This window comes from Euprymna scolopes, chromosome 15 (assembly GCF_053919585.1).
Source record: "Euprymna scolopes isolate OS-2025 chromosome 15, ASM5391958v1, whole genome shotgun sequence".
Classification (NCBI taxonomy): domain Eukaryota; kingdom Metazoa; phylum Mollusca; class Cephalopoda; order Sepiida; family Sepiolidae; genus Euprymna; species Euprymna scolopes.
In genome coordinates this window covers 113,555,644-113,565,643 of record NC_136496.1, presented here as the reverse complement: position 1 = coordinate 113,565,643, position 10,000 = coordinate 113,555,644, and the positions used below count along the sequence as shown (strand labels likewise).

Here is a 10,000-nt window from a genome sequence, read left to right as displayed (position 1 = left end):
TATTGACCACGTAAAATGTAAATCTCTCATTCTCCTTAACTCTTTGGATTCTGTTATCTTACGTCTTAAAAAAAAAGTATCAACCAAAATCAATTCATATTCTTTTTTTAGAGGGGAGGGATATTTTTCTTTTTAATAATAATATTCACGAGAAAAAAAAAGATATTTTAAACATTATTTTTTATAATCTTAAAAATATTAGTTACTAGTGATCCGCCCTGCGTTGCTCTGTCGTACGTATTTATTATTACAGAGCCAATCCTTTATTGCATATTATGTTGTACCTAATATATAGTAGTGATTTTAACAGTAAAAAAACAGATTGCGTGATATTAGCTAGGATCGAAACCAAAATATATAACTCTCCAGCCTTATTCTCTAGCGTAAGGCCTAAGTTCATAATCGTACAAAGACAAAAAAAAACAATGTTGTTTAATCTATAACTTTTAATTAGCGCAGGCGTAGGAAAAAAACATGTAGAAACTTGCGACAGGCCAAAGTAAATGTTATTTTCTTTTTACCTCTCAGCGGCCATTTTACCAGTTGAAAACGAAATTGAAAGTGTGGTACAGGTTAAAATACCCTATTTACCAACTTCCAGCTCCGTAAACCAATATTTAGAGAGGACCTTTTTAGAAACATTTTGCACCACACACACTGACAAGGTGATATCATAAAGAAGTAATTTAAATTCTATGATGTGAAATGTTTAAATTTCAAATCTACGAGACGAGGGGCGTGCAATAAGTAATGCCTCTGGCCCACTTCCAGTTGTATGATCTAGCTGAAATTCTGCATGTGTAATGATTTATATCTGTACGGGTTATGTGGCAAATTACAACTCTGAACTAATTGTGGTTTCTGTTTTACAGGTGTTTGAACGGATTAGGTGTGAAATGGAGTCTGTTGAATGTTGAGCAGTGATCCGGTTTTTGTATTTGAAAGGACGCACACCATAGGAGACTTTTGATGAAATGAAAGAAACTTATGGTGATAATGCCCCATCATATGACCTTGTAAAACGTTGGCATCGTGAATTCACACATGGACGGAAGTCTGTGGAAACAGCTCCCAAACCTGGTCGCCCCCCTTCTGCCATTGATGAGGCATCTGTCCGTCAAGTTGAGGCTGCAATTTTGGAAGATCAGCGCATTACTATTCGTCAAATAGCCCAAGATGTCAAAATTAGTACAGGATCTGTGGAAACTATCATTCATGACCATTTGCATATGCATAAGGTATCTGCCAGATGGATTCCCAGGTTGCTCACACCATTCCAGAAGCGAGAACGCGTCGAGTGCCCGAGGATGAATTTGGAGTGTGCCAAGAAGATGAGTCAAATTTTTTCAAAAGACTGATTACACAGGATGAAACCTGGGTTCATCACTATGATCCAGAGACCAAAGCCCAGTCAATGCAATGCAGTGGAAGCACTTGGACTCACCACCTCCAAAGAAGGCAAGGGTGCAGCTCTCCGCTGACAAGGTCATGCTCACAGTCTTCTGGGACCAGGACAAAGTAGAGATGACAGATTTCCTGGCAAAGGGTACCACAATTACAGGAGCCTATTATGCTTCACTTTTGAGGAAATTAAGAAAGCTATCAAAATCAAGAGGCGGGGCAGGATCAGCGAAGGTATCTTCCTCCTGCAGGACAACGCTCCGGTCCACAACTCGCATGTCGCCAGATCAGAAGCACGGGCGTGTGGTTATGAAATCCTCCATCATACTCCCTACTCTCCTGACCTTACACCCTCTGACTTTCACCTCTTCCCAGCCATGAAGTTTTTTTTTAAAGGAAAGCGTTTCCCAGATGATGCAGCCTTGATTTCTGAAATCACGTCGTGGTTGGAGGACCAACCTGGAGTGTTCTACAAAAACGGTCTCCAGACCTGCATCAAACGATGGGAGAAATGCATAACTCTGGGTGGTTCCTATTTAGAGAAAGACTAATAACTGTGCCATGTTTCCTTGCTCTACTGCTATGATAAGTGGGTCAGGGGCATTACTTATTGCACGCCCCTCGTAGAACTTTTATTATATGTAAAACAAAAAATACTCTTCAAAGGTATATCTCCTTAACCTATAGGTTTTCGATGTCTACCAAAGACTGTCAATTCGGATTTTACCATACAATTTGGGTACGAAATTCAATATCCTTTTCATTGTGAACAAATATATTATTTCCCTCACTCTATGTTTTAAAAACTTTACAAACTTTTAATTGTGGTGTTCTACGTTTATTGTATTTAGCAAATTAGGTATAAACCATTATAATTTGCTAATATTTCCTCCACTGAGGAGATGGGTAGACATCGAAAACCTATAGGTTAAGGAGATATGCTTTTTGAAACAAATTCTAGATTTGAAACTTAAACATTTCAAATCATAGAATTTAAATTACTAATTTGTGATTTATTGGCTCTATTTGGTATATTCAGCAATATTTATTTAGCTGGGATTTTCTTTATAAAATATTAGAGCAATAATATTTTGTAAGACCAATAATCAGTAAATTTTCAAACCAGTAGATCTATTGCATTATACTATTCTGAAGAATAAGTATATATATATATATATATATATATATATATATATATATATATATATATATATATATATATTAGCAAATGTACCCGTCGTTGACTGGGTTCAAAAACAGCCTACAGAAAATGGACTCTGATTTATGAAAGTATGATAGGTTATGAAAAGGAAGGGTTGTAAATTTGGGTTGACTTTTGGGGATATCAAAACCAAAGCAAAATATGATGAAAGTAAAAATAAAATAAATAAACCCCATAATTTATTATACCATACCTGTTCCCACTGAAACACTTATCACAATATTCTGTGGATCTATATTAAAAAAAAACCTTGTTAAACTTTGTGACATATTTCCATTCTATGAAGATCAGGTGCAAACGAACACCCTATAATTTTATTATACCATATTTCTTCAAACTGAAACATAATTATCAAAGTATACTTACGCAGATAGATATGAAAAGTCTTTATTAAAGTTTGTGCCTACTTCCATTCTATGGAGGCCAAGCGCGAACGATTATCCCACAATTTTATTATAACATCCCTATTTAAGTTAAAACATACTTATCAAAGTATTCTTATGTACATCTATATCAAAAACACTTGTAAACCTTTTTTTTATTTTTAAATTTTTTATTTCCATACTTTGTGGACCAGGCGCGACGCAGACCCCACAATTTTAATGAACCACCGTTCTGCCAGATCAAACATACCCAATTTGGTTTGGAACAAAAAAATAAAAAAATTGTTTCAATCTAGAACGATTTCTTCTTCACTGACCGAGGACAGATAAGAACAGACACTACACTTTGCTCAAACAGCGACTAAAGACACTACACTTTGCCAAACAACGAAAGATTTATTTGACCTAAAACCTCCCTAAAAAATCTACAATGAATTAATCTCTTTAATAAAAATATGAAGATGTGACACAAGGCCAAAATCAGGCGGTGTTGGTGGGATGTGGGGTGGCTGTCATTCACCTGATTTATTCTCTAAACCTAAACCATGACCAATTACCAAAGTATCGCATTCACTTTATGGGCAAATCTACTTAACGTTATCGCCAGTAGAATTCAAGCGACATAATATGATTTTTAAATGTGTTAATCAACAGTTAAAAATGAAATGCTTTTTATCGGTGCGGATTTGTCGCACCTCTTCAAAACGGAATCATTTCGTAGTTCTACGGGGATTGTGAAGGAAAGGGCGATAAATCTTATAAAATGCACAGTTACAATTGTATTTAATATCGGTGCTTAGAAAACACTTGCTGTGTTGATCTCAATAATTACACGGATTTTTTTTTAATAATAGTAATTTTCTCCTCTTGCTCCGACCCCGAAAAAGAGAAAATATGAGTTTTATTGTAGGCGCGAAAAGTAGGTGGTTACAATAGCGATGTTATTTTTTTGTTTGTTTGCTCAGACAACGTGCGTGTATGAAGTAGGATGGACTGAGGCGAGAAGAGATAGAGATAAAACGAAGAGAGAGAGAGAGAGAGAGAGAAAGAGAGAGCTAGAGAGACAGAGAGAGATATAGAGAGAGAGAGCGAGAGAGATTGTGGTGGCAATCATTTTTTTGACGTGTGGGGGGTATTGTTTAGTTGTTTTTAACCACACGTTTCCGCCTTTTCTGCGTGTATCAGTCGACACGCACAAAAAAAAACTCGCACCACCACGCCTTGTTTTACAACGATAACAATAATTTTTATTCTTACCCCCTCTCTCTTCCCCCTCTCTCCCTCTCTTTCTCACACACTCACTCTCTCTCTTTCTATCTCTCTGACACAACACATTATCTTCATCTCCCTTTCTTTCTAGAACACACACTCTCTCCCTTCTCATCTCTCTCTCTTTCTCTCTGTTGTACTCTCTATCTTTATTTTTTATTATTTGACGCCTACCCCGACCCCAAACGGGTTTCGTTCTCACTTCAACCTCTACCCTCCACGCTTCTCCCATCAACCAACAATATTAAGCACTCAAACAAATCACCTCATCCTTCTCTTTCGAGGCCTCTTCTAACTCCCCCATCTCCTTACTGGCAGCTTGGAAGTGAAATCAGCCGTCAGTGTTAAGACAGAAAGAGAGAGGGAGAGGGTGGAAGAAAGAGAGAGAAGGGTTGAGCACTTCTCTCCGTCTGTCACTCTGCCCGCACGTCTGTCTGCGCGCGTGTGTGTATGTGTGTGTGTCCATCAAAAAAAAAGAACTCCGACTATTTGTCGGCTTGTAGTATACGCAAGTGCTTCTTCGCTAGTTGCCGTCATTTCAAGAGAGAGAGAGAGAGAAAGAGAGAGAGAGAGAGAGAGAGAGAGAGAGAGAGAAAGACAAGCGGATCGTTCCGTCGACGATCACGATCCGATTGACCAGTCCAACTTCGTCCAGACTCACTCGGACATCCGATATCGGAGATTACAAAACTGTTTCGCTGCACGGACCTTGATTCCTAAAGACAAGAGAACCTTTCGCGTCTTGCATCGATATTGTATAAATGTTATTCGTCAACAATGAAAAAATTTGACTCGTCGGAGGAACACCGCAACAACGAGCAAACGGACTAAATGCAGGCGGAACTGTGATTCCTTTATTATATTATAATCTTGGAGGATAAAAAAAAAATAATAAAACACGAAAGACAAATCTCTTTAAAATCATAACAATACTTGATTATGACGCCATTACCGAACAAGTGTAATTTCAAATAGCTATATGCTGGATACTTTAGAAAGGAAAATTTTTCTATGTTTTTATTCGCTTTTTGCTAATTTTAAATTAAGCATGGAATGCATCTCTTCGCACGTATACTAATATACATCGGTAAATAAATAAATATATATATATATATATATATATATATATTCACCCTGAGGAAGATCGAAGGATCGGTCGAAAACTATGTGCTTTTGAAGGAAACATTCTTGTTTTTTTCAAAAGATTTTCTGTAATCCTACACGTCAACACACAGGAAATAAATACAGAAAATATATAAACATTCATATATTTTTTGTATTGATTTTTTATTCATACATATTTAAATATATATATATATATATATATATATATATATATATATATATATATAAACACGAACACACATACACGCAAAAATAACATATATATATACATATTAAATATATTAAAACATGTTTCGTTCCTTGTCTGACGGCATCATTGGTAAAGCGAAAATTGTTTCCGGTTAGCATTTAGGTAGAATGCTTTTTGTTCAAAAGTATTACAAACAAAAGAAACAAATAAATAAACATATACATATTCAATGCATATTCACACAAATTTCGTCTTTGTTGGCACACCTGATGTTAATTTAGAAATATTGCTCGTACGCATATAGCAAGAAAGTATTTTTTTTTTCAACGCCAAACACGTGAAACATTCCAGTTTATCAATACACATACTTACATACATGCAGATATAGAGATCAAGCTGTGGTAAACCGACTATAGTAGTAGACGTGAGTTCGAAGTCGTCAAGCGTATTAAACTTTTGCTCCGTGCCGTGTAAACCTACAACAAGCACTTTCAACAATTAATGTTTTGTTTTTTTTAAGGCGGAGATACACACACACACACACACACACACACACACACATATATATATATATATATATATATATATATATATATATATATATATATATATATATTGTTTTCTTCAAGTTGCATACAAAACAATATGCTGTATTTTAAAGACTTGATAGTCCGAAGAACGGAAAGAGACAAGTTTATTAGATTGCCAGACTGCGATTGCTAAACTGAAATTAATTTATCTACCTATATACGTCTATAAAACACAATGGGGAGTATACTTACCAGTACCTACATACGACGTGAAACGAGATGAAAGAATTGGAAAAATAAGGAAAAAAACAAAACGAAGGAATTTGGGAACACTACGCAACTCGTATACTCAAAGGCTTTTTTTTTTTCTGAGCATTACGGGTATCTTAAAAAATTTGTCGATCATTCACCACCATCTGGTTCATTTGACAGTATGTATACCAATATATCTTATTTTAATTTTGTGTGTGTTTGTTTTTTCTTTTTTCCCCTTTTTGTTGATTTTTGCGCGCACACGCATGGGTGTGTGCGTGCCTATGTGTATGTGCCTATGTGTATGTGTGTTGCTGCTTGTGTTTTACTCAGTGCATTATATACCGATTTTCCGCTGACTTTGTGAGAAAGGAAAAAAGGTTATCACCGCAAATACTGTCAAGTCCGTCAATATATATCTTCACGTTTTATTTACATTTCAGGCGTTATAATCTACCGTCGTCGACCGTTTTAATTTCAATGATTATCATGTTTGTTGTTCTCAAAACATTTCTTATACATGTATTTATATAATCATATTAGCTATATTGATATTGATATTTAATAATTAAACACCTATATTTATCGATCAAGCTACACACACACACACACATATATATATATGTGTGTGTGTGTGTGTGTATACATATACATATATATTTGTGTGTATTTATTGTTGTATATATATATATATATATATATATATATATATATATAGACACATTTTTGTTTCAATCTCTATATATATATGTATATATACATATATATATATATATATACTAGACATATATATACTAGACATATATATATATACAAGACATATATATATATAAAAGACACACACACACACACACACACACACACACACATATATATATATATATATATATATATATATATATATATATATATATATATATATATATATATATATATAAGACACAGATTAAAAATCAGGTGAACATCCTGATAGATATTACTTGAGGTAATACTTTCAGGATGATCCGAGCCAAAAAGGAGAAGCTCAATATTTAAGAATAGAGCAATATAGATAAGTTTAGTGGTTGTCAAACAATAAATTCTTAACTCGAATATATGTGTCTATATTTTTGATTTTCAGACTTTAACCGTAACCACTAAACTTATATATATATATATATATATATATATATAATGCTTTTGTTTTCTTCAAATTGCATACCAAACAATATGTTGTATTTAAAAGAATTGATTGATTTAAAATGAAGATTTTATGTTTATGGTTAAATTTGTGCTCATGTTTGCGCTAAATACTAATTTCTATTAATCCCTGTGCATCGAACTGACACCAACATACTTAGTTCACTGCAGTTTAACAACGGCACACACAAACATTTTAAAAAGATGGGACCAGTGCTTTCCGAGAAAAGTGTAACAGACTGAAATATAGAGAGACCAATATAAGTACGAATAAAAACATATATATATATATATATATATATATATATATATATATATATATATATTTGTCTTTCCATAAGTAGTAGTTTGTTGCTACACAGTCATGAGCATGTTTCGGTCTACTAGTATTTACCAACTAGAGATCTCATCAGGAAACAGCACTTATTTTCGAAAACGGAATTCTAGTATTGCATTATATGCATCATGCCATATATATATATATATATATATATATATATATATATATATATATATATAATATATAAATAAATGTATATGGTTTTTTTCTCTTATACATTCTCTCACACATACACACATACATACATACATGCATACATACATACATGCATACATACATAGAAGATATATTTTGTATCTGTTTTACATAAGCATTGATATATCGCTACCCATTCCTGGTTATGTTTCGGTCAGCCAGTTACAAAAACTAAAGACCTCTCTAGGGGATATTCCTCATACAAAGTAAGGTCCGTAATGTAAATTGACACACACTGAATTAATAATATTATTTTGAATAGATTATATAAATACATATTGTGTGTGTATGGGTGTGTTTGTGTGTGTTTGTTTGTGTGTGTGTGCAAACCATACATATATATATATATATATATATATATATATATATATATATATGCGTCCACATAAATACGCATACGCGCATATATATATATTTATATATATATATATATATGTATATCATAAAATATATATATCATAAAAATATATAAGAGCCTTTTTATTACCCCATATGGCATTATGCATATAATGCAATACAAGCAGACAGAGAAAATAAAATAAATTCTTTTTGATTCCATGCATATATATTTATGTATAATTTCATATTTCATTCCATTTTCTTTATGCACACATACACGCACGCAGAATATATATATATATATATATATATATATATATATATATAAATATATATACATATATATATATATATATATATATATATATATATATATATATATATATATATATATATATATAATTTTATATATTTTAAAGAAAACTAATGCCGCGTTTTGAAGAGATTAATTAGCTTTCAAGCAAAGGCGTTTTCCTATCATGAAATGAGACTTATTTTTCATACAATTTTGTTAAATATCTGAGATACACACACACACGCACACACACGCATATATGCATACATGCACAGACATAGACACACACACCACACACACACTCACACACGCACATATATATATATATATATATATATATATATATAATGTTATAATAGATATCAACTATATTTTATTCAATTTAACCTTCTATAACAGAAATTCCCGTTTTCTCATATATATATATATATATATATATATATATATATATATATTCTACGATATTACGTATATTACACGATATATATATAGAGAGAGTAACAGACAGACAGACAGGTAGGGAGCGTGAGAGAGAATGTAAGTGGCATATTAGATTTTATCTTCATAATACTGAGCGCAATATTAATATGGGATAAAAAAATTTTCCTTATTTCGTAATGTTTAAAAAAAATTGTGTGTGCTGAAGAAATAGCTAGCAAAATAATTAGTACAAAATTTTAGAAGAATTGCTAGTTTAGATAAAGTGGAAAATTTCAAGAATTTAATGTTTGAAAAAGTGATTTAAAATTGTTTAATTGAGCTTCATAAATCCAAATATAGTTTAGTGGCAATCTGTGAGTAGAGCTTAGTTAAATGAAACACAGCTGTTTATGCATTGCTTATTTGCCATAAATATATATAAATATACATATATAAATACACATGAATATATATATATATATATATATATATATTATGTCAGTAAATTTTAGTTTCCTAGAAGTACATCCAATGAAACAACATGTGTCTACCAAAAAGTGCGCAATGAGTAAACAGAGCAGATATATCAAATTTATTTAAGCCTTGACCTGAAGACGTAATCTTCCCAGTAACGGGTGATTACAGAAACATGTATGCACATATGTAGTAATCAATGTTTGTATAAATAAATTTATATATATATATATATATATATATATATATATATAACTACTTCATTTACTCACATAAAATTAATATACGAAAGTATAAATTTATGCGTAAACTTTAAGTATTTACTTCAAAAGTGCTCAATACGTAGGTAGAGGTAGTTAGTAAGTTATAAAATATATATGGCGATT

At 32.3% G+C, this 10,000-nt stretch overlaps 1 protein-coding gene across 2 annotated transcripts in view; it reads left to right on the top strand.

Annotated features, from left to right (window-relative positions):
* The window catches only part of LOC145294077 (zinc finger protein 488-like), a 215,454-nt gene that overhangs the window by 67,480 nt on the left and 137,974 nt on the right, over nt 1-10,000 (top strand). The window contains exon 1 of one of the 2 annotated variants that reach the window (XM_080141128.1): nt 5,630-6,551. The exons of the other annotated variant lie outside the window; for it this stretch is intronic. The gene's annotated coding sequence lies outside the window, so the exon portion shown is untranslated. Of the gene's footprint in view, nt 1-5,629; nt 6,552-10,000 lie in introns of those variants that run through there. 2 annotated transcript variants of the gene reach the window in all.